Raw genomic sequence first — 7,395 nt, 5'->3', positions numbered from 1 at the left:
TCAATCATCCCTGCTGTCCCGTGCCTATCTCTGGCCTCCTTGCCACTCCCTCTCTCGCTTTGTCATTTTCATTTGACTAGATCGTAGCTCTAATTCAGTGCCCCTGGCTGGATTCTGCAGTGGCACGCATCCAACCAACAGAAAGACATGCCACCATGCTGGCTGGTCTCACTTTGTCTTCTCATTATCCTCAAGACCTCCATGGCTCTCTGGCAACTGTGTAGCTCTATTCTGTCCGCTCTCTTAGACAGCCACGTCATCCTGTCTCTTCGCTCCTCCACCCACTAATGTTGCTGCTCTGCCTCATCCACAGCTAATAAATTTGATTCTTATTTCATGCGGAAAAAAATAAAAAGAACTTCTACAACTTCCCTGCACCTCATCCACCCATCTGACCAAGGTTGTGTGCCCTGATACTCCAACCACCCTCCACACTCATGTCCCTACTTAAGGTCAACCCCTCTGTCTGGGCCCTGAATCCCCCTTCAGCCTGAAGATATTATTCTTTCCATTTTTACTTCTCTTTCTTACATTTTCAACTTTCCCCTTCCTACTAGATCATTCCCATCAGCACACAAATATGCTGTCCTTTCTCCTAATATTTATATAACAATTCAAAATGACTAAAGTCCTCTTTGGTTCATTCTTTGTCTTTTCTTTACAGAAAAACTCATTGGAAGAATTGTCTACGCTCACTGTCTAAATTCTCTCCTCCCGTTCTCTCTTAAATCTACTCCAATCAGACTTTTGTCAGGGTCACCAAGAACCTGCATGACTAAAGCCGATGGTCAGCTGCAGCCTTGATCTTACTTCGTCTGTTGCTGACACCCATCACAGCTGATTGCTCCTTTCTCCTTGAAACATTTCCTTCATTTGGCATCTAGCAGTTCACACTCACCTGGTTTCCCTTTGATCTGCCTGGCTGCTTTTTCTCAGCCTGATTCCTCCAGATGTCCCTGATCTCCAAATGTCAGAGGGTCTTCAGGTTTAGTCCTTGGACCTCTACTTTTATCCTTATACTACTTAAATGCCTATAACTTCCAGATTTATTTATCTGGCCTAGCTTCTCCTTTTGGGCCCACGCTGCATCTCTACCTAAATGTCTGATTGACATCTCAAACTGAAGTCGGCTATTGCAAATCCCCTCAGGTTCCCCCAAAACATGCTCCTCCCACAGTGTTTCCCATCTCATGAAATGTTGAATCTGTCCCTTCATTGCTCAGGCAAATACACTAGAGTCACCCATAGGTCTGTCTTTCCCCACATCTAAAATGTCAGCAAATACCTTCAGATGTACCTTCTTTCACCTTTACCTGTGAGTTGTTTCCAGAATTCTGCTTGTCTTCACACTTCCATTGCCTTGACCTTATCTGAGCCAAGATACCACACCTCTCCCCTGTAGTATTGTGATAGCCTCCTAATTGCTCTCCCTGCTTCTGTCCTTGGCCTCCTGTAGGATATTCTCCATATGGAATAGGATAATGTTAAACAAAAGATGATATTAAAACTAAAGGATCTTGTTAAATCAAAAGTCAGGGCTTGCTCAGCATGGCGGTGCATGCCTATAATTCCAGAGACTTGGGAGGCTGAGGCAGGAGGATCGCACATTTGAGGCCAACCTCAGCATCTTAGAGAGGCCCTAAATAACTTAGCAAGACCCTGTCTCAAAACAGAAATGAAAAGGGGTGGGGAGGTACCTCAGTGGTAAAGCACCGTAGGTTAAAATCCCCGATTCCTAAATAAATAGATAAGTCAGGCCTTTCTTCCCTCTGCTTAGAATTCTCCAGTAGGTGCTAGCCCAGCTCCTTACTACGTGTGTCAGGGCTCTCCAAGGCCAGCACGTCACTTTCTGACCCCAGCACCCACCACTTGCCCTCTAACTATTCCAGCAGCCTGGGCCTTCTGCCATTTCTCTAATATGCCAAACGTGCTTCTGCCTCCCTCCCCTGTCCTGTCTGCTTTTCCTCTGCTGGGATTTATCTTCTCCCAGACGTTAGCCATCCTCACTCCCTCACTCCACCAGATCTTTACTCAACTGTCAACTTCTCCGTGAAGGGGACCCTGGACACCTTATCTAAGATCCACCCTCCTACACAAACATTTCCTATCCCTTTCCTCAGAGGACATTGCTCTAGCTTGCTGTGCAATTTAGTTGCATTGAACCTTGAGTTTGATGCAGATGGGGATTTTGGCTGTGTGCTGGAGCCTAGAACAGTGCCTGGTGCACTAACTTAATAGACGTGTTAAGTGAATGAGTTGGTAGCAGGTGAGTGTCACGGTCAGAACTTAAGCCCCTCTTCAGAACCCCATGCTTCAAGATGACCCACCGGCTCCAGGAGGGAAAACTGACCTGCCTTGTTGGAACAGTACCATTCTTCTTGGCTCTTATCATAAAATATCCCACATAAAATAAGAGTTCCCAGTGCCCCTACTAGGACTTCCCACTCATCTCTAATTTAGCCAGTCCAAATACCACAGAGAAGGAGTTTCTGATCAGCAAATACAACAAAAGGAAAGCAGCTCTGCGAATTCCAAGTTGCAATTAGCCAGCAAGCAAAGGGATTTTAGATAAATTAAGATAGCGCTCTATGGGACCCTGATGGGAGAATTAAGGCCACAGAGAGGACCATGCCTTATCTTAGCTCACAGGGCCATTGGGAAATAAGGGTCCATTCATGGAAATTGAACTTAATATAGCCTCCTCTTTAGGGCACAGTTACCTAGAAATTGAGTGTTCTGATTGACCTGGAAATTTTGTATTTGAATGAACAGAGTTTACATGTGTGTTAAACACTAAACTGTAAGTTCCTCTCTTCTGTTGGCAGGTGGATATAATGATGAAAATAATCCTATTTTTGAGCACCTATTACTGCTGAACGTGAATTAAGGTCAGCATATCATTTAATAATTATAGACACTCCGCAACTGCTATAATATCCACATTATGAAGGAGAATGCTGGGTATAGGGCCTTCCTAAGGCCCCAAAACTAATCATTAACACAGTGGAAATTCCAATCTAAGTCCCTCTGACTCCAAAGCTTCACCAGTGTGTCAAACACTTCAGTTAAGAAGATGACTCAGACTTGCCTCTTGCCTTCAGGAGTTCAGATTCTCTCCAGAAAAAAAAAAAAAAAAAAGAATTCTCATCACTGTAATGATAGATGTTAATTAGGGAGAAATCCATTTTGAAAAGAGTTCACTAAGAATGCTCTATGCACGAGGTGTTTGAGTCATGTTTAAATTAGAGGTAAGGTTTAAGAGGTTGACACAGGGCAAAGGGAATCCCAGAGGGATCTCTATTTTACTGGAGAAAAAAGATAAAATTTTGAATGAAGGAAGGAATAATCTTTGTAAGTTTAAAACTCCAAAGCTACATTAACATCCCCGTTCTCCAGAAGGAATCGCTAATGATCCCCCTGCAGGGAAACTCAGTACAAAACTCCCACACATTAGATCCATCTGGGACTGTTAAAGGAAGTCAGAGAGAGTGTCTGTCCCTAAGGTGCCCCCCCAACATGGCCTGCTGTCGTCCTCTCCTACGCTTCATGCCTCAACTTCTGCCAGACACATAGTCAATGGGTTAACAACCTATTTCTAAAAGCTAAAAGCCTTAAAAAAATTACCATCTATAAATCACGCCCCACTCCGTATTGATGTACTCACTTGGCTTCCTCCTATCCCAGTGCAAAGCCAGCAGCTCATAAGCAGAGTATTGATGTGGAGAGAGGAGCGGGAGGGGTGGGTAGAGGGAGAAGTAATTCTAGAACCTGGGGTAGACCCCAGGGGACAGGTGAGAGTGGAGTCCTGAGGCCGGCTCCACTGAGCTGTTGGTCAGTAAGTGCTCAGACCCAGGGAAAACTGAGACCAAGGTAGAGGGAGCAGGCAATTACAAGAGACAGAAACCCTAGTCAGACTGACTCAAGCAAATTAGGGAATTGATTGGATCCTATCTTGGGATGAAATTCAGGCAAGTTGGCAATGGCTAAAATTGCAGACTTTGTGATCCTATTGCAAAGTTCAGATTTGTGCTCTAAGTCTTACTTGTTGTAGGGCTTTGATCAAGTTACTTAACTTCTATGGGTCTTCCTTCCCTCATCATAAAGATATGATGAGAATAATCTGCTTCCCTGTTTTGCGGGGGAAGTTGAGTGACTTAACACATTTTATGGGTTGAACTGTATCCCTCAATACCTCAGGATGCAGCCATATTTATTTATTTATTTCAAATTATTTACTTTTTTTTATTTCTTACCGACTGCATTCTGATTCATTGTACACAAATGGAGTATGTCATTTCATTTCTATGGTTGTGCACGATATAGATTCATACCTTTCGTGTAATCATACATGCACATAGGGTAATAATGTCTGTCTCATTTCACCATTTTTAATACCCCCTTCCCTCTCATTTCCTTCTGCTTAATCTAAAGTTCCTCCATTCTCTCACTCCCTACCCCCACCCCCATCATATATCATCCTCCACTTACCAGGGAAAACATTCGGCCTTTGCTTTTTGGGATTGACTAATTTCGCTTAGCATGATATTCTCCAATTCCATCCATTTATTTGCAAATGTCATAATATTAGTCTTCTTTATGGCTTAATAATATTCCATTGTGTATATATATACCAGTTTCTTTATCCATTCATCTGTTGAAGAGCATCTAGGTTGGTTCCACAATCTAGCTATTGTGAATTGAGCTGCTATAAACATTGATGTGACTGTGTTACTGTAGTATGCTAATTTTAAGTCCTTTGGGTATAAACCAAGGAGTGGGATAACTGGGTCAAAAGGTGGGTCCATTCCAAGTTTTCTGAGGATTCTCAACACTGCTTTCAGAAAGCATTCCCTCTAAAAACTGCAACAAGACAGGGATGCCCTCTTTCACCACTTCTATTCAACATCATCCTTGAAACTCCAGCCAGAGCAATTAGACAGACCAAAGAAACTAAAGGATGCAGCCATATTTAAAAGTAGGATGTTTACCAACATAATTAGTGAGGTCGTACTGGAATAGACTAGGCCTTTTCTCCAGTACGACTGGTGTTCTCATAAGAAGAGACAGAAAGATACAGATATCTGAGTGGAGATTGCCCATGAGCACAGAAGTTTCCAGAAACTGGAAGAGGCAAGGACAGATCCTGAACTGCAGGTTTCAGAGAGAGTGTATGAGTTTGTTCTTGCTGCCATAACAAAATACCTCCAACTGAGTAACTTTCACAAAAGAAATTTATTTTTTCACACTTATGGAGGCTAGAAGTCCATCTGAAGACCTGGCAGACTTGGTTTCTGGTGAAAGACCCTCATGGCTTGCAGGTGGCTGGCTGCTTTCTGGGTTCTCATGTGGTAGGGGGAGCCTTTTCTGGGGGGTCTCTTCTCATAAGTACACCAGTCCTATCAGATGAGGGCCTCACCCTTCTGACCTCATCTAGCTTTAATTATTTCCTCATAGACTCCACTTTCAAGTACAGTCACATTAAAAGTTAGGACTTCAACATAGGAATGGGGGAACATAGCCCTATCGACACCTAATACAGACATTTAGCCTCCAAAATTACAAAGCAATAAGTTTCTTCAGCATGGAGGTTCCTCAAAAGACTAGGTAAGGAACTACCATAAGACCCAGCTATACCACTCCGCAGTATTTATCCAGAAGAATTAAAGTCTACATACTATAGTGATATATGCATACCCATGTTTATAACAGCACAATTCACGGTCGTCAAACTATGAAACTAGACTCAGTGTCCATCAACAGGTGAATGGATAAAGAAAATGTGGTATGTACACACAAGAGAGTTTTATTCAGCCATAAAGAAAAATGAAATTATGTCATTTGCAGGAAAATGGGTGGAACAGGAGAACATTAGGTTAGGCAGAATAAGCCAAACTCAGAAGGTCAAGGGTCATGTTTTCTCTCCCAAGTGGAAGCTAGAGAGGAAAAAGGAAAATGAAGGTGGAGGCAGATCTCATGAAAATCAAAAGGAGATCAGTAGAGGGAAGGGACCAGGGTGCGGGAGGTGAGGAGGGAGCAAGGAATGCTGGGGAGTGATATTGGCCAAATTATGTTGTTATATTGTGTGCATATTGTAATAACAAATCCCTTCATTATGTATACCTGTAATGTACCAATAAAAAAAAATGGGAAAAAACATAAATTTCTGTTGTTTTAAGCCAACCAATTGAAGCCAGAATTAAGGACAGGTAGTTAGTGTAAAAATAGGAAATCGGGTCAATTTGAGGAAATGAAGCCATGAAGCCATCTGCCTTTGGAAGTTGGAGACTGCCCCTGGAAGAATGGAATGTCAAGGATCTCCGGAGCCCATTGATGACCAAATTTACCTGACTTTATAAGGACTGCAGACAAGGGGCTGCTAATTAATGCCCCCTGGGCCCTTGCCTGCCTGAATCACCTTGGCCCTCCCCCTGCCCATGGTTTCTCACTTAATGCAAAACCAGGCCTAGTCATGCAGGCAGGAAGGAGAGAGAGATAAGGGGGGAGAGAACTGGAGAACAAAAGAGACTTTAACCTATAAAAGATGTAGGGTGCACTCACTTCTTGGGACTTCAGAACATCAGCCATGGCCCCCTTCTTCCTGCCGGGAGAAGTCTGTTTTATTACCTTTAAATAAAACCTGCTTCATATGCTTGCCTTGGCGTGCTTCTCTAGTGTTCAATCTTCAACATTAGAAGGAGCAGAACTCGTCACCGGTAAACGGCAGTATCACAATTAGGGGCACTTTTGCTATGGAAGCTCTAAGAGACAAATACAACACAAGAAAGACTCCCAGCAGTTTTTGGTGCAGGGTAACTGTTTGATGCATGTCAGATGTTATTACCACGCAGGCACAGTTCAGCCCAGGTCCTCAGGCAGGGCTACCAGCTTGCCTTCAGCTCTCAGCTGTGCCTTCCTTTGCACTGAACTCTCCAAACAGCTCTCCCTCCTGTGACCCTTGGAAACTCCACATTTTTATGCTACCAACCAACTTAGGAGCCCCAGAAAAATGGACAGCAACCCTCATCAGACTCATACATCTCCTTCCCAGTAGTTTCATCAAAAGTCCTTGGACTGAAACTCATGGATCCAGATGAATCCACGTGACCATCCCTAAACCAATCATGGGAGCCCAAAGGAGCCAACGCTTTAACCAGATATGCCCACCCAGCAGCCATGACTGGAGTCAACTCCACTTGAACCAAGTTGACTGAGAATGGAAATGAGTAGTTTCAAAAGGAAACTGGAATTCTCATACCATAAGGGGCACCAGAAAGCAGAGGAGACGTAAATAACATGAGAATTCAGCAAACTGGAGTTTATAAATATCTCTAAAGTTCTATGTTTATGATACTAGACTAGTAAGAATTATTGATTGTGGTTACAAACAACAGATTA

The sequence above is a fragment of the Sciurus carolinensis genome, chromosome 11 (genome assembly GCF_902686445.1).
Source record: "Sciurus carolinensis chromosome 11, mSciCar1.2, whole genome shotgun sequence".
Lineage (NCBI taxonomy): Eukaryota > Metazoa > Chordata > Mammalia > Rodentia > Sciuridae > Sciurus > Sciurus carolinensis.
Note: the sequence above shows the minus strand (reverse complement) of the source record.